The sequence below is a fragment of the Lissotriton vulgaris genome, chromosome 10 (genome assembly GCF_964263255.1).
Source record: "Lissotriton vulgaris chromosome 10, aLisVul1.2, whole genome shotgun sequence".
NCBI classification, from domain to species: Eukaryota; Metazoa; Chordata; class Amphibia; order Caudata; family Salamandridae; genus Lissotriton; species Lissotriton vulgaris.
The window spans coordinates 880,916,771-880,940,078 of NC_141698.1; the positions used below are offsets into that span (position 1 = coordinate 880,916,771).

The 23,308-nt window shown below is 43.5% G+C and overlaps 1 protein-coding gene across 4 annotated transcripts in view; it reads left to right on the forward strand.

The window, feature by feature from the left end:
• CDK14 (cyclin dependent kinase 14) overlaps positions 1-23,308 on the forward strand; it is a 2,039,605-nt gene that overhangs the window by 1,696,908 nt on the left and 319,389 nt on the right. Inside the window, exon 15 of one of the 4 annotated variants that reach the window (XM_086941838.1) lies at positions 10,310-11,210. The exons of the other annotated variants lie outside the window; for them this stretch is intronic. The gene's annotated coding sequence lies outside the window, so the exon portion shown is untranslated. Of the gene's footprint in view, positions 1-10,309; positions 11,211-23,308 lie in introns of those variants that run through there. 4 annotated transcript variants of the gene reach the window in all.

Sequence of the window (23,308 nt, forward strand, 5' to 3'; positions counted from 1 at the left end):
ATGGATCTTATCTTCACGATGTAGCTTCTCGAGCCTAGCTTTCTTTGACATGGCTGCGTCCTTGCCTATTATCAGGCCCCCGTGCAAATGCGTTGAGTGAATCCCAGGCTATATGTGGAGCATCAGACAGAGTATTCTGACATAAGAATTGTCTAATCTCTGAATCCATAAAATTCACCCACTCCTTATCATTTAAATATTGCTTATTGAAAATCCACCATTTCGGCAGTCTCAATCTTACCCCTAGGTGGATTTCCAAAGTCAGCATTGCATGGTCTGAAAAGGCATTTAAAAATCAATTTTTGTTGAGAGAACTCTAACCCCTGGGAAATCAGAAAAAAATCAATGCGGGAAGAGGAACAGAACCGGCCAGATCCACACGTGAATTTCCTTTGAGGCGGAAACACTAATCGCCATGGATCATGTAGATTCAATATAGATTCATAGTTCCCCAAGACTTTAAAGGATCTAGGCTTTGTCTACCTCTTCCCATGTACTTTAGAGTCTAACCGCGGGTCCATCAAAATATTAAAATCCCCCCCCCCCCATAATTAAATCACCCGGGATCCTGTCAGTGCTAGAAAGAGTTCCTCATAGGGCTTTGTAATATCCTCTACCGGTGCATAAAAACTCACAAATGTGAGAGGGCAAGGTTTTGATCTGAACGAAAAGGAGGCCCAACACTACCTCCCCGGTCCCTCTGTGGGAAGCCGAGGAGAATGAAAAACCCCGGTAGGCTGCCCATACTCTAAACATAGAGAATTCGGATATCTTTGTGGTAGAAATATGGGTTTCCTGTAGGAGAATTACCCCAGGATTTTCCGTTTTTACCCATGCTTCAATAGCACACATCTTTCTCTTATTATTGAGCCCATTAACATTAAAAGATACAACCTTTAAATTTGATGCATTAGCCATGTATGAAAAGTAGTGACTTTCTAATGAAACAGAAAAAAGCAATAGATTCTAAGCAAAGGGCCGGCTTCATTTTTTCCCCTTTGCCAACCCCTCCCCATCCCCCAAAAAAGAGGACTTCCCCCCTCCACCACACCCTACACTTTCCCCTGCCCCAACTCAATTCGGGTGTCCTGTTTTTACACCCTGGTGATCTCGGCTCCCGCCCTCCCGGGACAGTGTGCCACCTGTTCCCCTTGACACCTGACCTCCAATGCTAACCAGCAAACAAACTGTTTAGTCTCCCCCCAATAACATATAATCGGAAGAAGAAAAAAAATAAAAAATTCTTAAGAGCGGGGAATTTTAACCCTTTTACTGCCATCCCAAAAATCCTGACAGCAGGCTAAGTGACAATTTAATCCTGTTCTAGCCCTATACGTTCTGAGAGATCTGATCCAGAGGCCCCTGGGCTTCATCAACATCTGTGAACATAAAAAACTTCCCCTTCAACAGTACTCTTAGCTTGGATTGCTGAGCTATAGATGCCTGTGCCCCCTTTGCCTTGAATAATTGCAGCATTTTGACAAATTCTTTCCTGCGGCGAGCCGTAGAAGCAGACATGTCTAAAAAGATTCGACATTTTGTAGTCTCATTCACGGAGAACTGTCTTCGTTGAAAAGCTTTTGTTAGAACTGCCTCTTTCATGCGAAAATCTGCAAAATTGATCAAAATTGAGCGCGGGAGTGTTGAGTTGGGCAAAGGTTGAGGTGGGACACGATGAGCTCTCGTAATCCTGAGGTCCCCTTGAAAGTCAGGAATGACCCTTTGTTTGATGAAATTATTGACCCAGCTCAGGGGTTGGGACCCTTCCAGACCCTCGGGCACCCCAACCAAGCGAAGATTTGATCTTCGAGAATGGTCTTCCAACTCTTCTAGTTTTATTTCCATTGCCTGTTTACTTTTAGCAGCCACTTTAACCTCTTTCAAAACGGAAGCGAGTTGATCTTCTAAGAGAGAAATTCTTTCCTCAGCCATTTGAAGCTTAATTGGGAAGCTCCCAATTGTGTTCTTTATTTTCTCCAAACGTAAGCTGAGGAAGGCCAATTCTGCTTTATGAACCCTTTTCAAGTCCTGCACCTCGTCTAAGATTAAATTCAGCATATCCTTGACACGCATCTGGAATTCTCCCGTGGAATCCATCAGTATATTAGAATAGGTGTCAATATTGACATTGGCATTAAGGGGAGGCAAGGGCAAAGATGAAAATTGTGGTAGAGGCATGGCGGAAGGGGGAGTTCTCAGATCTACTGCCGCTGCGTCCTCTTGCTGGCGCGATGGCACCTGGACCGAAGGTATTGGCACTGTTGGTGTTGTTGGAGCAGGCTCAAGATTTTTCACCGAGTTGGGACGTTGCTCTCTTGATTGATCCTTCCCAGAATTCGGTAGATTGAGCATTGGCCTCACAGTCTGATTAACAGAGCGAGAGTTGGTCTCTTTATCCAGATTGCGGGAGGCAGGTTAGATAAAGAAATTTGGGTGACGCAATCCACCATGGTAAGTTCATCTTGCGGACTTGGTTCAGCACCCAAACCCGGACCCGGACTCTCTAATCTGACTACTGTGCCACCATTATCTGTACCCTTCTTAGTGTTCTTAGTGTTCTGGGTACCTGGTGAGGAGCTAGAAAAGGAGGTCTGCGACATAGGTTTTTTCAGAAATAATGAGAAATGCTTAGCCCCCTTTGTACTCCCCTTCTTCTGCGCGTCCAGTTCCTTGTCCAGATTATATTCTTCTTGCGCCATTCTTGGTGGGCAGACAACGGTTACAGAGGCTACGGTTATTGCAGTGACTGGGTCTTTGCTGATGTTCTCTTCAGGGAGTACTAACTACTGAGTGGCTGTGTCCGAGCTCTCTTCCTCCACTTCACCCTCGGAGCTCTCCGCTGTTGAGTCCACAATACGCAGCAGGGGGTGCTTTCTAGTCCTGCTAGCCGTGCCGCTTTCTTAGCCTCCCTTGCCTCCTTAGCTACCCTCCGCGCCTTGGACTTTGCGAGGCGAGTGGCCGGCATATAGGCAGCTTATAATGCTTATACTGCCTCTGATTCTATCTTCAGTGGTTCTATCTGCGCATAACAGTGAGCTTTAAGTGAGCCTTGCCTTTGCCTCCTTCGTTAAGCTTGTGAAATCAGCTTTTAAATCTGAAGCTCCGCCTCCGCCTCCGCCTCCGAGTTTTACCCTTCGCTCTGAAGTATGGCTCTAACTCCAGTTGAGCAAAAGTTCAGTTCCGCATCTCAACCAGCTCTGACGCCAACCTCGCTAACTCCGAACACCTTCACTTCCAGATCCACATCGACCCCAAGACAACTCTCAGAGGCACCCTCTTCTACAGACCACCAGGACCCCGCGCAAAATTCAGTGAAGACATCACGGACTTCATCACCCCACACGCGCTCCCCTCCAAAGACTACATCCTTCTGGGAGACCTCAACTTTCACCTTGAAAAGATCAACGACCGCAACACCGCCACCCTCTTAGACAACCTCGCCAACCTCGGACTTAAACAACTGGTCACTTCCCCCACCCACATCGCAGGTCACACACTCGACCCCATCTTCACCTCCAGCAATCATGTCTCCTTCAGCCACACGACGGATCTCCTCTGGACTGACCACAGCTGCGTTCACTTCACCTACAACAAGCCGAAACCCATCAACCACCTCCAACCAACTCTACAAAGAAACTGGAACAAAATCACCACGGACCAGATCTCCGCATCGCTCCTTCAAAACTCCCCAGCCCTCTCTTCTAACGCCAACGAAGCCGCCTCCAACCTCACCCTATGGTTATCCAACACCGCCGACACCTTAGCACCACTGAAAAAACGTCAAAACAAACCTGGCAGCAAGAAGGCCTCATGGTTCAACGATGATCTCAAGAAGTCCAAGAAACTATGCCGCTCCCTTGAAAAGGCCATGAAAAAAGACCCATCCTCGAGCACCAAGGACGCCTTCAAAAGCGCCACCCGCACTCACCACCAACTGATCCGAAAAGCCAATAAAACAGCATTCAAGGATCGACTTGACAACAACGCCCACAACAGCAAGGAACTTTTCAACATCGTCAAGGAATTTTCCAACCCCTCGGCCAACTCCAACGACATCACCCCCTCTCAAACCCTCTGCGACTCCCTAGCCTCTTTTTTCCACAACAAGATTGCAGACATCCACAACAGTTTTGACAACCAACCCGGAAGCCAACCCACCCTACCATCTGCTGACCATCTTCCCCCCGTAAACACCCTTAACGCCTGGAACCCAATCTCCACTGAGGACACCATCCGCCTGATGAACTCCATCCACTCTGGATCCCCCACAGACCCATGCCCTCACCACATCTTCAACAAAGCAGACACCGTCATAGTACCGCACCTCCGAGACGTCATCAACTGCTCCTTCAACTCCGCTACCTTCCCAGAAGACTGGAAACACGCTGAACTCACCGCCCTTCTGAAAAAACCAACAGCAGACCCCACCGAACTCAAAAACTACCGCCCCATCTCGCTTCTTCCATTCCCGGCCAAAGTCATCGAGAAAGCCGTCAACAACCAGCTCGCCGCCTTCCTCGAAGCCAACAAATTCCTCGACCCCTCACAATCTGGCTTCCGAGCAAAACACAGCACTGAGACCGCCCTCATCGCAGCAACAGACGACATTCGAACTCTACTGGACAATGGAGATACAGTCGCCCTCATCCTCCTCGACCTCTCTGCAGCATTCGACACAGTCTGCCACAGCACCCTTCTACAACGCCTCAATAACATCGGAATCCAAGGAAAAGCTCTTGAATGGATCACCTCGTTCCTCACCGGAAGAACCCAGAGAGTCCGCCTTCCTCCATTCAAGTCCGAGGCCTCTGAAGTCATCTGCGGCGTACCACAAGGATCATCACTCAGTCCTACCCTCTTCAACGTATACATGAGCCCCCTCGCGGCCATCGCACGCCAACACAACCTCAACATCATCTCTTACGCGGATGACACTCAACTGATCCTTTCTCTCACCAAGGACCCCAGCACCGCCAAAACTAACCTACACGAAGGAATGAAAGAAGTCGCCGAATGGATGAAACAAAGCCGTCTGAAACTGAACTCAGACAAAACAGAAGTCCTCATCTTAGGTACATCCCCCTCTGCTTGGGACGACTCCTGGTGGCCGGAAGCCCTCGGAAAAGCACCCATCCCGACAGACCACGCACGGAACCTTGGCGTCATCCTGGATTCTTCACTTTCAATGAACAGACAAGTCAGCGCCGTATCCTCTTCCTGCTTTAACATTCTTCGCATGCTCAGAAAAACATTTCGCTGGATCCCCTCCGAAACAAGGAAAACAGTCACCCACGCTCTGGTCACGAGCCGACTGGACTACGGAAACACCCTCTACGCAGGTACCACCGCTAAACTCCAGAAGAAACTACAACGAATCCAAAACGCCTCAGCCAGGCTCATATTAGACATCCCACGCAACGAACACATCTCTGGTCACCTTAAAGACCTCCACTGGCTACCCGTCAACAAAAGGATCACTTTCCGACTGCTTACCCACGCACACAAATCACTCTACGACATCGGACCAGATTGCCTCAACTCTCGACTGTCCTTCTACACCCCCTCCCGCCAACTTCGCTCTTCCAGCCAAGCCTTCGCCACTGTACCTCGCATCAACAAGACCACCATGGGAGGCAGATCCTTTTCATACCTGGCTGCTAAAACATGGAACTCACTCCCCGCTTACCTTCGCCTCACCCAGAACCACCTAGCGTTCAGAAAGCAGCTTAAAACATGGATATTTGACAAATAATCCTCCTCCCCTTCCTAAGCGCCTTGAAACCCTCTGGGTATGTAGTGCGCTATACAAATTTTATGACTTGACTTGACTTGACTTGTTAGCCACTGCCCAGAGTCTCCTCACCTCCACCGCCTCCTTTCAAGATGCCAGACCTCCTCATAGCAGTTTTTCAAGGAGATCCGCGGGTGTCCGCAAGGCTCCGCTGTGTCAGTGTCTGCTCTGTTCGAGCTCCGCCTCCTCCTTCAATTACCGCACATACCAGCGGGTAGGAAACAAGAGACGCCGCCAGCTAATCTGCCCGGTGGAAATCGGCAGTAGCACCCGTCAATGCAGACGCCGTCGGGTACACTCCACCATTCCCTGGGGCGGAGCCGTGGATCACCTGATGCTACTCGGAGGTGTAGTTCTCCGCTCATTGCACCATCAGGATTCAAGCAAGCCGGCCGAAGACGGCTGAAATGCCAGAAACCGGTCCCCGGTAGCTTGTTTCCTTCCCAGTAAAAGAATTGGCTTGGTAGTTTGGTCTGCCCTGTTCCCATGATGCACTGGGCCAGGGTCAGACTAATTTACATATAGCCAAGTTCTGAGCTGGGATGGTGCATTGAGCTAAAAAACGGTGATGGATCAAGCCCTGATCTTTGGACTGGGTAAGAGTGGTCTGCTTAATTCAGACACTCTGTTCATCACCACCCCCTTTTCTGAATCATTTTTGTCCACCATAAGCGTGGAAGGGTATACTCAGATGTGAGTCCCTAGCTCATTGCACCATCAGGATTCAAGCAAGCCGGGCCGAAGACGGCTGAAATGCCAGAAACCGGTCCCCGGTAGCTTGTTTCCTTCCCAGTATAAGAATTGGCTTGGTAGTTTGGTCTGCCCTGTTCCCATGATGCACTGGGCCAGGGTCAGACTAATTTGCATATAGCCAAGTTCTGAGCTGGGATGGTGCAGTGAGCTAAAAAACGGTGATGGATCAAGCCCTGATCTTTGGACTGGGTAAGAGTGGTCTGCTTAATTCAGACACTCTGTTCATCACCACCCCCTTTTCTGAATCATTTTTGTCCACCATAAGCGTGGAAGGGTATACTCAGATATGAGTCCCTAGCTCATTGCACCATCAGGATTCAAGCAAGCCGGGCCGAAGACGGCTGAAATGCCAGAAACCGGTCCCCGGTAGCTTGTTTCCTTCCCAGTATAAGAATTGGCTTGGTAGTTTGGTCTGCCCTGTTCCCATGATGCACTGGGCCAGGGTCAGACTAATTTGCATATAGCCAAGTTCTGAGCTGGGATGGTGCAGTGAGCTAAAAAACGGTGATGGATCAAGCCCTAATCTTTGGACTGGGTAAGAGTGGTCTGCTTAATTCAGACACTCTGTTCATCACCACCCCCTTTTCTGAATCATTTTTGTCCACCATAAGCGTGGAAGGGTATACTCAGATGTGAGTCCCTAGCTCATTGCACCATCAGGATTCAAGCAAGCCGGGCCGAAGACGGCTGAAATGCCAGAAACCGGTCCCCGGTAGCTTATTTCCTTCCCAGTATAAGAATTGGCTTGGTAGTTTGGTCGGCCCTGTTCCCATGATGCACTGGGCCAGGGTCAGACTAATTTGCATATAGCCAAGTTCTGAGCTGGGATGGTGCAGTGAGCTAAAAAACGGTGATGGATCAAGCCCTGATCTTTGGACTGGGTAAGAGTGGTCTGCTTAATTCAGACACTCTGTTCATCACCACCCCCTTTTCTGAATCATTTTTGTCCACCATAAGCGTGGAAGGGTATACTCAGATGTGAGTCCCTAGCTCATTGCACCATCAGGATTCAAGCAAGCCGGGCCGAAGACGGCTGAAATGCCAGAAACTGGTCCCCGGTAGCTTGTTTCCTTCCCAGTATAAGAATTGGCTTGGTAGTTTGGTCTGCCCTGTTCCCATGATGCACTGGGCCAGGGTCAGACTAATTTGCATATAGCCAAGTTCTGAGCTGGGATGGTGCAGTGAGCTAAAAAACGGTGATGGATCAAGCCCTGATCTTTGGACTGGGTAAGAGTGGTCTGCTTAATTCAGACACTCGGTTCATCACCACCCCCTTTTCTGAATCGTTCTCCGTAGCAGCCATCGCCCACGGCGTGTTAAATACTTGTCATTATTTCCATCATGAGTAATTCTGGATTTATGTCTACTGTTTTAACTAATTACCCCATGGTTCCTATTTCTCATCACAGTCATTATTTGTAGATATGACCCTATTAATTTTTGTAATTTAAAAACAAGCCTTTTTTCTGCAGAAAGAAATGGGCGAAGACTGTGCCCTTTGAAATTTATGGTTGCTGATTTTAATCATAGCGAGGTCAAAGGCCAAGCTAAGCACTCAGGGACTGCTGGGCCTGCCAATATGAACTGTTGGTTCAACAACCTTTAACATTAGTCTCATTGTCTGAATGAAGTCAGTCTCTGCTGCTTTAACTTGATGGTCTGCCCAAAGGGTTAGCTTTGTGGATTCTGAAGTGTTGGAGCATTGAGCACCATTAATAAGATCATTGATTACGTCAAATGTGATTCTGATACGTCATGTCATGGATGATGTCATCTGAGATATTATTTTTGAGGTAATAAGAGATTATTTAGGTGGAGTTATGTGTTTTTTTTCTGTAAGTGATGGATTGCAGTGATTTGTAGACATTGTATAAGAGCAGTAATATACCTTCAAATTAAGATTATAAGGAGTTTTTTAGGGGATTTTTAGTGACATATTATTTTTTTAATTAAAAAGCAATGAATTAGTTTTTATATGTAATTTAAAACCAGACTAAGAACATGGGCATATGTTTCTATATTTTGTGGTCATACCAAGATCTCAACCCTCTTGTCATTTGACCCAGTGAAGACATTATACATGTTAATTTAATCAGTGTTATAACTGAGTTGTGAGTACAGTGGAAAAGTTACCGTAGCTACCTTAATCGTTTAATAAAAAAGATTTTGTAATTATAGCTTTGTATATTTAAAAAGTCTTTGAACATTTGCATTGATCATTTACTTCTCAAATTGACAAAATGTCTCGAGTTGCACGGGGGATCCATACCAGATTGCTTTGGAGCCTGATAAACTCCTTTGGTGTAACAAGTTGTGTGTGCATTTCTTAACACCATCGCTGCTAATGGTTTTCCCCTCCTGTGCTGAGGGTCAATGATTATGGGTGTGTTCATGACGAGCTCAGCTCGTCATCAGCACAGCTCAACCGTGCCTCATGACGAGCTGAGCTCGTCATGAGCATCGAAGGGGTTAATAATATACGGATGTTTAGCTATTTCCACGTAAAACAGCATTATATTTATTTCACAATTTCAGAGTAGCCATTTACTCTCACCATACACAAGTACCACCCTATCAAAATACTATTGCCTTCTCCATTACACCATTGAACCACACCTCTCAAATATAACTCAAAGTGTTAACGATCTCATTATTTTTATCACTGCAAATTTCTGTTGAATGAAGGGGTAAATGTTATTTCTTTGAACTGGACAGTCACAGTACTCCATAGCCCCTGACCTGTGACTTTCTAAATGTTTCCTCTTTTGTCTAGATTTGTTTGTGGGTCTACCTTCTTGTAACTAACACATCTGTAATTGGCTATCTGTCTTTTCTCTGAAGATTCTATATAGTATATCGTGGCTGAATGTATCCTGTGAATATCTGTAGGTTACTCGTGCTCAGCTGATTCTTTAGCTCATTTACAATGGTTCTTTGTATACATATCCTACAGTGGGCTGTTTCCCTTTCATTCATTTGAGGACCCTTCAGGGCATTTATGATGGCTGTCTGTAACCAATGCATGTCGTGGGTTGGTCCTTTGTCTCTCCTAGAACACCTTATAGGGCATTTATGTGGGCTGCTTGTACCCAGTGCAAGCTGTCGGCTACAGCCCGTCACTCCTGGTTGTACCTTATCCTTTCTCCTTTCTTTCTATCTAATTTCTAATTTTCTTCGCCCCCTTAGATTTCCTACTCTTCCCTCTGCTTCTGGGTGTGCCTAAAATCTGACGTTTGGCACATACGTAATCTGTGTATGGATACTCTCTTGACATCAGCTTGCTCTTATTCTGTATAATTATGCTGTATGTTTCCTTTCAGTATTACACTGGGGGGATACCTTATAAACTGATGGTTTACCACTTATCCTACATTTCTGAGATTATTACACTATGTAGTTTGTTTGCTCCCAATCTTTGTAATGATGCCACACATGCCCAGGAAGTCTCCTTTCACATAAGATCTTTTATGCCACCTTTCTCCCCCTCTAATTTTTTTCGTAGCCATCCACTCCTTCAAATCTGCTCTTCCTCCACACTTTTATGTTTCTTTCTCCTCTATCTACTTGTTCCAATGTTGATAACAATAATATTATATCAATTCTAAGATAGTTAAATATTGTTATCGGAATGTTTTCAAAATTTGTAATGATACCAAGCATCTTTTTTGTTGAAATCAACAGTGTACTGATACCTTGCCATTGAGCATGCTTTCTAAAATTGAAAGATAAATAATTGAGACATTTATCCTTTCTGTTTGTATCCAGTGCTTCCCATTTGACTGAGTGGACTTTACAAACCTTTTACTCTTGGTGTACAGACAGCTGCACCTGGCCACTTCCACATTGAAGATTGAAATCTCAAGCCTTTCTAATTCAATCATTCCCCTGTCAACATGGAAAACAACGATAAAAAAGTCAAATCACTTTAGTGTCATTCGAGAGAGACATTGCTTGGCTTCCCCAAAAAGACACTCCTTACAGCTCTTGATGCTTCGTATATGAAGGGGAATACTCAGCCTTATTTTAATCACTCTCTCTAATCACAGACTCGTAATAAAATTATTATTATGAGGCTGTTAGCCCTTCCAATTTATGATTTTAACCCGTTGTGGGCTCCGAGGAATGGTCAGCTAACTTGTAGGCTCTGCAATTATTCACACGAGTCCTGGTTACATCTGCTATGTTGTTTCCGCCATCTTGCCAAGGAACGTTGACGTCTACTGGTCCCAGTCTATCAGGAAAAACTACTGCGACATTGCAGGGAAGCATCTGATTTGTGCTTCAGTAATAATCAGCCCAAGTTCTAGCAAGGGCTGGGAAGTTTGTTAACATTATTTTAACTGCACTCCATAATGCCCAGCACTAAGAGAAGACCAGCACAAATGAACGTTAATGAAAGTTAACTCTCAGTAACAAGCATTGTGACATTTTGTTATTGTCTCTCATACTAAATACTCCCCCTTTTGGACCAATCGGCTAATTGGGATATATTGGCATCAACTTGAAATGCTGCTTTTGGAATTTACATTTTTTCGTATTGCCAGATTTGATAAATATGTATAAAAATTTTAATCTTTGAAATTTTATTAAGTATTACTATGAAGTTTGTATGTTACGGTTTTAATTTACTGTATAATAAAATACTACTCTTGGTGTATCAGTAACCAATTCACTCTGTGGGTCATTACTTTGCAGCTTCAGGGTAGCCCCTAAAATGCATTTAATATGACTGCATTTCCCCTATGATTTCCTGTGGGCTACTCTGCATCACTCTTATGACACTCAAGATCATTCGCTGTGGTTGGCTGTTTACAGTGCATGCAAGTGGGCCTCTCGCCCGTCTCTCCTGGGATTATACAGAGCACCTTACATGACTACTTCTATTCACTGCATGACATGGGCTGCTCCTCTGTCACTCCTTTGTGGATTCCGTAGATATCAGCCCAATCATTTGCTACAATCCGTTAATGTATAGCGCATCTGTTCTATCTCTCATGCCTCCTCTCACAATAAATGCCTAAATGAAGCAAATTAAAACAGAATACAAGAACCACTATCTGCAACATAACTCTTTCAGTATAGGCCACACTGCAGTTCAACGTTCTTCTAGCTCAGCACTCCATCATGATGCAGTGCTGCCAGGCTACTGATGTGCTTCAGCGTGGTATAAAACGCTATATTTAAGGTAACTACAATTCAATAAACCTCTACTTTCCTTTACTTACTCTAGCATGCCTTATCCCTTTAAACTGTTTATCTTCTTTCTCCTTTCCGTATTGACTCTTTCCTTCCTCACTTCTCAATTTCCCCCTTTTCTCTATTATGGTTCAGTCCTTTCTCCTCTCAGTAATATAGTTAAGAGACCATGTGTCCTCCACCACAGCCTTTGAACCTTATCTTCCCTTGATGTAGCTTCCACTAATCAACCTACTTATCGCCCTCTTCAGCCACTGAGCCTTTTTCCGCTGGGCAACACAAAGATGGAACAGAAAAGAAACATATAGCTGTTATCTTGTAATCAGCCTTTATCAGGACACATGGAATATTATGAATCCTTGGTTAAGTACTGGTTTAAAAAATGTCATGGTTTACGAGCACCTGACTTCCACTGCTGAACTTAAGATCTCCAATTTTAGATTTTTATTGTGCATCTTTATTAGATAATTGAGGACAAATTATTCAAATATATCAGCAGCCCATGTACACCCATTTATCAATCTTCAGAAAGAAGTGTTAAGATAATGAGTCTGATGGGTGGGATGCAAAGGCCAGTAGTTTCAATAGAGTCTTGAATACTTAAAAGGATCTCACCGAAGTATCTGAGTACTCCCCTCCAGGGGTAAGAGGAGCAAAAGTGTTAGAGAACAGACTTGATTTTTCCCTCATTCTTATTTTCTCTCCATGAAATTAAATGAAATAAAGGTTTTTATAGAGTGCATGTTTGCCGTGGCGTCTTAGCGCTTGCTGCCGTAGAGTGTATCCGGAAAATCAGCCAGCCAGTTAGGTACGAGTGAATAAGCAAGTTTTGAGTTCTTTCCTGACTGCAGTAAGTTGTTTTGAATTCTAAGATGCAGAGGCAGCGAATTCCATATCCTTGGGGCTAGATGTCGGAAACTTCTACGCCCCATTTCAACGTATTTACCCTTGGGACTACAAGCAGAGACACCGATGCGGAGCTGAAGCATCTCTGTGGGGTATAGCGCTTAATGTATTGGCTGAATTGGACAGGTCCCACCCCATGCAAGGTCTTGTGTACAATACACATAGATTTAAACTGGTTCCTAGCCGAAATGGGCTACCAGTGTAGTTGTTCCCGAATGACTTGACGAATGGGGCTAAATTTAGGGAGTTTTGCCAAGTCTGTAGCTTTTGCATCACACTATTTTTAGCTCCAAGGTAGAGTGAGTTGCAGTAGTCAATTTTTGACAAAATCAAGGCAGTAATGACCATTTTCCAAAGGGGCATAGGAATAAAAGGAAGGATCTTCCGAAGGAGTTTCAAGGTGTAGAAACACCAGGAGGAGATTCTATTGACCTGGTCTGACAGAGAAAGATGGTCGTCAATCAGAACTTCAAGGTTTTTTACCTTCTTTACGGGCTGGGGGCAAGGCCTCGCTGTCCCAGGCCAACAGGCGGAGTTCCAGAGTGAAATTTCCCTTCCAAACATAACCACTTCCGTCTTCCTGGTGTTTAATTTCCAGCTGATGATATGGCTTATGCAAAGGTTGAACCGTGCTGCCACAATCATCTCTGGTTTAGCAGCTACGAAGACCACAATTTGAGTGTCGTCAGCGTAGCAAATGTCTGTGACGCCGAGTGAGCGTATAAGTTTAGCCAGTGGGGTAACATATACGTTAAACAGGGTCAGTAAACCACCTCCCACGGCATGGCGAAGGGAGGTGGTTTATGCTCATCTAGCACCACTGAGTGTTGTCTGTTGATTAAGTATGACCGAAGGATGTCTGCGGCCTTATCAATAATCCCCATTTCGGCCAACCGCTGAAGGAGTTTACGGTGGTCCACCGTATCGAACGCGGCGGATAAGTCAAGCTAAATTAGTATGGCCTTCCCTCCCTGATCTAGTTGGGCACGTAGATTTTCAGTAGCTACGATCAGTGCAGATTCTGTGCTGTGCCGAGGCCTGAAACCATGTTGTGCTGAATCAAGTTTGTCATTTGATTCTATAAAAGACAGCAGTTCATCATGTAATGCTTTTTCTAGAACTTTTGACGGAAATTGTAAGCAGGTAATGGGACGGTAATTATCAACTTCCGTGGGGAAAAGGGTTGGCTTTTTTAGGATAGGTTTAACCAGGGAATTTTTCCAGTTAACCGGGAAGTATCCTAGGTTAAGGATGTTGTTCAAGAGGGGTATTTCTCTGCACACTTATGGGTCGATTACGATCGCGGACGGACTTGCGTCCGTCCGCGACCCCAGAGTAGGAGGGAACCTCCGCATGGCATGCGGAGTTCCCTCCTGTGCAATTAGGATGTGACCGCCACCCTGGCGGTCACATCCTCTATTTTTAACATTGCCGCGGGTGCAGCTTCAAGCTGCACCCGCGGCAATGTTAAAAATGCACGCATTGCATTTGCATGCAGAAAGAGGCAGGCACCGCGCGGTGCCTGCCGCTTTCTGCATGCAAATGCAGGGGGGTACCATAGGTACCCCCCATGTGCACCCCCCACGCCCCCTTCACCTAGGGGGCCCGCAACGGGCCCCCGCAGTGAAGTTCCGTATGCTTTTCCGCGGCGGAAAACCCGCCGCGGAAAAGCATACTTTACTGGCCATCCTAATATGGAGGACGGTGTCTGGGAGACACCGTCACCATATTAGAGCTTTTCCGCCGCAGTTGTAATCTGACCGCGGCGGAAAAGCTGCGGACGGAAACCAGGACCCACCAGCCATCCTAATCTGGCGGTGGGTCTTTGGTCAGTCCGCTGCGGATTTTCCGCATCCTCGGGGCCGGCGGTGGCTTCCGCCGGCCCCGAGGATGCGGAAAATCCGCTATCATAATGACCCCCTAAGTGATAATTCTTTCTGTAAGTCTTTAGATAACTGTCTCCTGGATCTGTTTTCATCTAAAAGGACCAATTTTAAATGCCATGCACACGGGATTCTTTGAATTCAAAAGAGTTCACTTTTCTTACATGTGAAAGTTAGTACATGCTGCAAATTTACTTCCAGACTTCATAAGTGACATGGACTTTGTAAATGAAGTATAGACATTTGATAGGGTATCACAAATGAAAGCATACTGTATAAAATTCTAATGCAGAGCTTTTTGGAGAGCAAATTACTATTTGTTCTGGCTGCATTTGTCATACATTTTGCTTATATCTCTCTTTTGAGCCCCCTGCATTGTGCCTTTATTGGCGGATTGGTGTCTCAGACCAGTTTAGTCATTTGTAAGCAAACATTGACTAACATATGTATTTGATTTAATTTAATGTACTGTATGCTCCATTTATAGATTCTGAGAGTATGCTTCTAGTTCATAAAGTCACATATTTTAATGTTTGATATTTAGAGAGCGGAATAGTAGCTTTAAAATGAATATATAACTGAATTATCAGGTTTTGCTTCCCACTTGACAGCAAATTGTATGATTTGATCATTCACAGCCCTCTCAGAGATAGTGAGTATTTTGGAGCCAGGATGAATAAAGTGTGTCAAACCACTAACCTGTAGATCCAAATGTTACTTCAGGAGTGATGTTGAGCACACCAGTCTCTTTCTACGTTTATAGTGCCTAACGTCCAAGACTGCGTGCGATACTGATCGAGGGGCGTTGAAAGGGATTAGAGTATGAGAGAAGGCACACAGCTCATCTTGTCAGATGGAGGCTCTCTCAGGTGTTCAGCAGTCTTTCATGAGTGACAACTGTTTTCTACTAAACAGAATGATGGTATTGTTAGCCTCAGCTCTTAAATTGATTGCAATTGCATGTAGTTTTTTACTTTTATATGAATTCCATATGAATGGTAAAGTTCTACAGAAACTGAAACAATATGCAAGAATCACAAAACAATAGGTGCATTACAGTAAACACTCAGCATATTAATGGCACAGTCCATTTATCTGTCTAGAGGCAAGTCAATTGTTGTGTGACTGGTCCTGTTCATATATGTCCTATACACAGTTGTGAAAGCTCCACAACTTACAACCTAAGGGACAGCTTTAACAGCCCAATTTACTAGGCAAACTAGAGTTCTACTTTGTAGGTGCAAGGGACAGTTCAAGAATCCAATGTTAGTCAGACAATTCAAACAAATAATGTAACTTTACATAGCTAATCACTAACCTGAGGCCTCTGAAAAAAGTGCTGGAAGAGGATGAAAAGTTCCAAGAATGCAATCATATCATTTGAAATGTTCCAGGAATGTGAGGAAATTATTTGCAGTGTTACGGAAATAGAAATTACTAAGAAGCACCACAAGCAAAAAACGTTTGACAGATGAACTTAACATCGGCTTGAAATTTGTCTCAGCTTGAGAGACAGAAACTCAAGTAAAGAACAGAACCCTGATCCAGAAGAAGCGGTGTAAAATTGTGAACATTTACAGTTTATCCACAATACCACAAAACATATATCTGAAAACAATTTACTGTAATTAGCGTTTGGGCCCATAGAAACTCTATAACCACTTACAAAACAGGAGGTCCTCCGATAGATCTTTGTAAGAGCTAATAGGGACTCAGATAATTAGAGACAGAAGCCATTCCTTTATGGGGTTTGTTTTGGCGGTGGCAGGGTCCTTGGTGAGCGATAGAATCAGCTGGGTGTGGTCGGCGTATGAGACAATGTTGAGGTTGTGCGAGCGAACGTTGTTGGCGACTGGAGCCATGTAGACGTTAAAAAGGGTAGGGCTGAGGAATGATCCTTGGGGCACGCTGTAGATGATCTTGGTGGCTTCAGAGCAGAATGGGGGAGGCGGACCATTTGGGTTCTGTTGGTGAGGAAGGAGGTGATCCAGTCCAGGGCCTTGTCACTGATTCCTGTATTGTGGAGACGTGTGCGAAGGGTGTGGTGGCAGACGGTGTGGAAGGCGGCCGAGAGGTCCAGGAGGATGAGTGCTGCGGTTTAGCCATTGTCCAGCATGGTCCTGATGTTATCGGTAGTAGCGATGAGGGCAGTTGCAGTGCTATGATTGCTGTGGAATCCTGATTGGGATGGGTCCAGGATGCTGTTCTCCTCGAGGAAGTGGTCAGTTGCCTGTTGACAATCTTTTCGATAACTTTCGCCAGGAATGGAAACAGGGAGATGGGCCGGAAATTCTTGAGGTCCCTTGGGTCCGCTGTGAGTTTCTTGAGTAGTGCATTGATCTCGGCGTGCTCCCAGCTTTCTGGGAAGGTGGCGGTCTCAAAGGAGCTGTTGATGATCTTCCGGAGTTGGAGTGCAATGATGCGGTTAGCTTTGTTGAAGATGTGGTGACTAAGACTGCTGGTGACTAAGACTACTTTTTAGACTTTATCCCAGAATCTTAGTCCTACGACGGACTCGTTGCTTCCATTAAGGTCAACGATGGACCACAGCATAGAACATAAAGGTAAACATTTTTATTGTCAGTCAGTGTCTCTTAATTCCGTTTCTTCATTGTCTAGTATATTTAGTCAAAATAACCATCCGATTACGCTACCAGAAAACTGATCCAGCGGATGCGGTGTAAAATTGTGAACATTTAGAATTTATCCACAATACCACAAACCATATATCTGAAAACAATTTGCTTTAATCTAGGGTTTGGGCCCATAGAAACTCCATAACCGCATACAAAACAAGAGGTCCTCCGATAGATCTTTGTAAGAGATAATAGGGACTCAGATAATTAAAGAAAGAAGCCATTCCTTCATGAGGACCTGTAATGTCGAAATGCCTGTTTAACCCGTTAACCGCGGCGGTAATTCCGCTGCGGTGCGGGCGTTTCCGTGCGCGGGTGGGGCGCCGTCGGCCAATGGCCGACGGCAGCACTGGCCAGGTAGTGTTGCAGTCGGCCATTGGCCGACGGCAGCAATTAAGGGGTTAACAACAATAATCAATAACCATACAGTGTCAATTTCGTCAAAAAGAAAGGACAAGAACTCAGAATAGTTATATTAGTACCTTTAGCTACACTTCAAGATGAATCGTCAATGCACAAAAATACATTAGCATTATCAATCCTTTGGTTAATCAAATGAACACAGGTAAAATCACAATACAATCACAGTTCAAAGCAAAATACATCATAAATCAATAACTGGTGTGAGTGGGGAGAGAAAGAGAAAGAAATAAATACACATTGCAGTTTCAGGATGCAATTCAAGATTCATACAAACCTACGTTCAAGGAGCTAAAGCACATAATGCTGTAGTCTGAATAGCCAGCCCTTCTGCCTAAAGGTATAGCCTGTGCAACTTCACCAGCCGATGAAGTGCAGGGGGAAATAAGGAGAGTTCGGTTCAGGGAAAGTCAGAGTTTAGACTGACAGCATGTCACGCCCAACATTTGTAAGGAAAATAGCTGCACACATCCTTTTCCCACTTGTTAATGATACCTTCTCACATTATCGGTTCCTTTTCACAAAATAATTTTTTTGCAGTTTGCATGATATCCATTGGTCAAAATCTGTGGCGCCCCGTGGTGTGATCATTTTGTAACCCAAATCATCCGGAACCCAAACGTAATATCTTTGTTCAGTGTTTCTCTTGTTCTCTAAGACTGTTCAATATCACTTTTGTTCGGAAATAGGAAAATATATTTGCAACCTCGTATTTTGCTGCACAGGCTTCCCTCACGCTTACAAGGTTGTTACAATTTTCTAGACACAGAGAAAATGTCCATTATTCAAACTGTAGGAAAGAAACTTTAACGATATTTCATAGCCACAATGCAATCACTTCAGGGTATTAGAAATAATGAAAGACAAAATACATTTTATGAGGCCTACAATAGAAATACATTAACAAGCTTTTGAGGCCTACATGAAAAAACACAAAATCAGCATTTTCTAAAGAAAAAATGTGCTAATGTTAAACATAAATGCATATAGGGATAATATAATCTCACTATTTCATAAGCAGAATCCAATATTTTCCTTAATAAATAAGCAATTTCTATGCTGCTTCAAATTCATTCATTAAGAAAAACATAACAAGCAACATTTTCGTCAATGCAATTTTTTCAAATCATATTTTGCTTAAAAACCACAGACTGCATTATTACTCTTCACAATATTATCATAGTACATAAGTAATTTCTCTCTCTCTATTGTATATGTCTCCTTTTCACCAGTTTGCAACCCTTCTTCATGCTTTTATGATGCAGTTTTAACCTCTCATGTTTTTCACATAACGCAATATTAGTCATGGTTCTTAAGTACATGTTAGTATTTTTAACTCCATGAGCAGGATTTGACTGAGTAAAATCATTTTTAAATAATCATGCTCCATCAACCCAGACCGAAGAATACAAATAATGGGCAAGCTACAAAGCACCGGGCCACACCCTGTTATTGTTTTTATAGAATGCTACATCCTCTAATCCTGCCCCAGAGTTTCAAAACTGGGATCCTTGAATCCTCTGGTATATCCTTGAATCATTTGGTGGATCCTCAAATCCCACAGTATCCCGCTACTCCGATGGAATATACTGTCACAGCTTTTGGGGTGCCCGCATGGGGTTGGGATTGGCTGTACTGGTGAAGGGAAGATAAGCTGAACAGCACACAAGTGGCAGCCGCAATCCTCGCAGGCATGACTCCTGTCACACCAGCATGAACGACATCCTGATTGACAGTGGTCTGACTAAGGGACTGAAGGGGTGGTCAATAAACCCCAAGACCAGAGATGGAGGTAAGTAGGGCAAGCCCCTATGTCGAGCCATGAATGAGAGCACCGGAAATGTTCTTGGAACTGCACCAAGCCTATTGTCTCATAACAAACTTAGTGTCAGAGACACAATTCATCCTGATCTCAAAGACAGGCTGCAGACTGGAAAAGAAAGTAAGTTGATGTAGATGTATTTGATAACATCTAAATGTTGAACCTTCACAGCATGGCAGAGCTTTATTGCCAAAATTAGACATGTAGAGATCCTCAAAATGCTCTATGTACTATTTAGTGCATTTTCATCATTTCCGATTTTTGTGTATTGATGTTCATTACAACTGTTTGATATCTGTGATAATACTATTGCATTTAACCTGCACCACAAGATGGATTTAAAATCAATCCTTAACTATCTCAATCTGAATTTCTTGTGTGTGCGCACCCCAGTGAAAGATTGAATGTAACATGCAACAACAAATCCAAATACCTAACAGTCTTTGGCAGGTTTTGTAAGGTGCCTAGCATGCATCAGAAGAAAATGGATCACTCTTCTAAAAAGTAGATTGAAGTCTTAAAGTTCAATTGTATTACACAATCTTCCACTCCAAATTCACTCCAGCAAAGTAGATGATGGTTTATTGCTTTCTTTTGCACGACCTCTTTGTTGAACGCACAGGGATTTAGAGTGTAACCTGCAGACATGTTTATTATCACCAGCACGTCCTTAAATGCATGAAAATTCCTTTTATTGAACTATTTAGCCCTGAAGAAGTTCCAAAGGAACGAAACGTGTTGGTGACAATTGAGTGCCATGGCAACTGCATGACATTGCAAAAAGTGAAATTATCAGTTATATAGATTTTAAAAAACAGCTGCAACAGATTATTATAAAATAAATCTTTACCTCCACCAAATTACAATCATTTATTTTATTATACATTAGTGCTAATGTCACGCCTTGTATTTTACTAATATGTGTGCTGTATAAATTGTTGATTAATACTGTCTTGGAATTTATTTTAGGTTCTATTGTGGAAATAATGTATCCATAATTTACAGATAAAATGCCATTGTTATGTTTATGTACAAGCTACAATTTCTCTCTCGGTAATGGAGATCTACCCTTTGTTCAATATTATTTTATCTTACTTTCTTTGTTCAATATTATTTTATCTTACTTTGTAATATTTGTTTTTGTCAGTGCTGGCTTTAGGACTGTGCGACCAGTGCTACTGCACCGGGCACTAAGGGGCTCTTTATATTGAAATATCTAATTGAGTTAAAAGTTACTTGTGTCCGCTGTAATTTTCAGACAGTGCTAAAAATGTCAAGATACCCCTGGTGATTAATGTGCATGTGGGAGAGAGCTGATAGAACAATTTATTCCCCCAGCTTTTCATTATCCTGAGGTTACTAAAAAGGGTTTGGTTGGGTATAAATAAGTTCTTATTAGAACATTGAAATGTTGAGCACAATGAAACAATGGACTGCTCTGGGCTTCTACTGGCTGGTAGAAGCCTAGAGCAACATTCCAAAGTTGTTTTCCTTTTACAGTTGTTGCTGTGATAAAGGCCTTTTGAAGCCCAAGGGGATTTAAACCTCTCAGGTTCTGAGAGGCCTTTGTATTTTAATAATTAAAACATTCTATCCTCTAGGGTGGAATGTTCTAATAGCCTTAGAGCCCTCTGTTGCGGGCTCTAATAGCCAATAAAGGCCCCCTTCCTTGGTAAAGGCCCTCGCCTTCGACTCTGGCCTTTAACGCTAGAGCGGCCCTTTAATGACCGTTAGAGCCCACTACGTCGGGCTCTAAGGCTATATTAGAGCATTCGAATGTTGGGAGCTCTATTGAAAAAATTGGAGTGCTCCGGGCTTCTATTAGCAGGTTGAAGACCGGAGCTCCAACATTCCAAAGTTGTCATTCACAGCTGTTGCTGTGAACACAGGAATTATGGAGCCCAAGGAGATTTCAATCCCCTCGGCTCTGTGAGGCCTTTGTTTTATTTTTTAGAACATTCTTCCCTCCAGTGGCAGAATGTTCTAATAGCCTTATGTCACTCCGTAGCTGGGTTATACCAGCATTAAAGTCCTGCTACCTTGTTAAAGTTAAAAGCCCTTGCGCTGGAGAGGATTTTAAATTGCAGGAATAGCCCGCTATGGCAGGCTGTATTAGTAAAGCCAACACCCAACCACTGTGTTACATAATAAAGCCTAAGGACCTTGTTTACTATATTTTCATGCACAACAACACATCAAGCTTTCCTGCTTTGCTGCTGTGCATCAGAATCAAAGGGCAGGAATACATCATATTTACTAGATACATCTCATTCCTGTCCTTCTCCCATGTGCCGGCACACTTACAGAAGCTGTGCGCCAATGCAGACACTCTTGCGCCATGGTGACTACGTAGCAGGGATGATTATTGTTGTGCAGAAAGCAATACCTTCCTGCACAAAAAACAAGCATTAATCACGTTTTGCTCCTGTGTGCAGCAGAAGGTAGCATACATAGAAAGAGCAGGAAAAAAGGAGAAATAAAAGTATTTCTCCTCGTTGGCTACTCCTTTGCCTCCCCTATGGAAGCGTAGGATTCTGACGCGTTCCCAGCTTACAACACTTTGTAAATCTGTTAATGTCTGGTTCCATGGATTTTGCGTGGGAACACCCACAGCAACACCTATGGAACACCCCTTTGACACAGAGAAGTGTGTGAAAGGGCCCATATTTACAAGGCCATGAAAAGTCATGCAGGGTGACTTTACATGGCCTTGTAAATACGGGCAGGCACACTGCGCCGCCGATGTGTCTACAAAAATTATGCACCGGTGGTGCTATGGTTGTAAATGAGGCAGGCCCTAAGTTTGTGCTACTCCAGACTAAGCACCCTCAAAATATAATACCTACCAATCTGGATTACATATCACTCCTACACTCTGTAGTTCTCGTTCTCTTATATAACATTTCCTCCACATTCATTGATTTATACACATGTATGATTCATTGTCATATATAATGTGCTCTGACACCTGCATTTGTATTAGTAACACTATCAAAGAAACTAAATATATGTGTGGTATGGGATTCGGAAAGACGAGGGGCGCTGTTGGAGGGTGGTAGTGAGTTAAGGCATCTGTGAAGAAGGTCGTCATTGGGGGGTGCAAACAAAGATCGTGACACTGGGCACCACCGGCACTACAGCGTCCCTGGCCAGCATCAATATTTGCTGAGCAAAACCTGGTAGAACAAGTCGCCAATGTTGGCATTTGGAAATAGGCTTCACAAGCACCCCTGGTGTCTCCCTGCTGGTTTTCCTTTATAATTCAATTTTCACCAAAGTGTCCTTGATTTTGATCTCTTTAAACACTTATACTCTTTGTATACTTTTTCTTCTAATTTTTCTTAACTCTTAAAACATCAACAGTTGTTTTCATTGAACTTGCATTTCCACAGAAAGCTAAAAATGCCTAACAAAATGTGAGATAGGAACAGAAAAAAGCTGGATGTCAAGGATATTTTGGCAATCAATTCTTTATGAAAATACAATGATTGCAAATCCTCATCCTAAAGTGGAATTTATCAAAGGCTTAACCAATGAGATTTTTTTTTTTAAATAAGTGAACAATTCTACCCACTTTTCTTAAACAGGTTAATGAAATATTTATTATTATTTATAAACAGTAATAAAACACTTATTCCAACTTGCGAAATCCTATTTAGTGGTAGGTGGACCAGGACGTTGGTATGAAAATATACAGTTTTTGGGATGAATGCCGTGCAGGAAACATTATCTATTTAAAATTTCTTGAAGCATTTTTTTGTTCACCATGTTTTTATTTTATTTTTGGGGGGGGGGGATCATTCAGAGGAAAAGTTTTGAGAAGCCTTTGTAATGAGACCATCTGACTAGGTTTAGACCCTAAGCAAATTAATTCAGTTAAATTGATTTCAATGTTGTATTT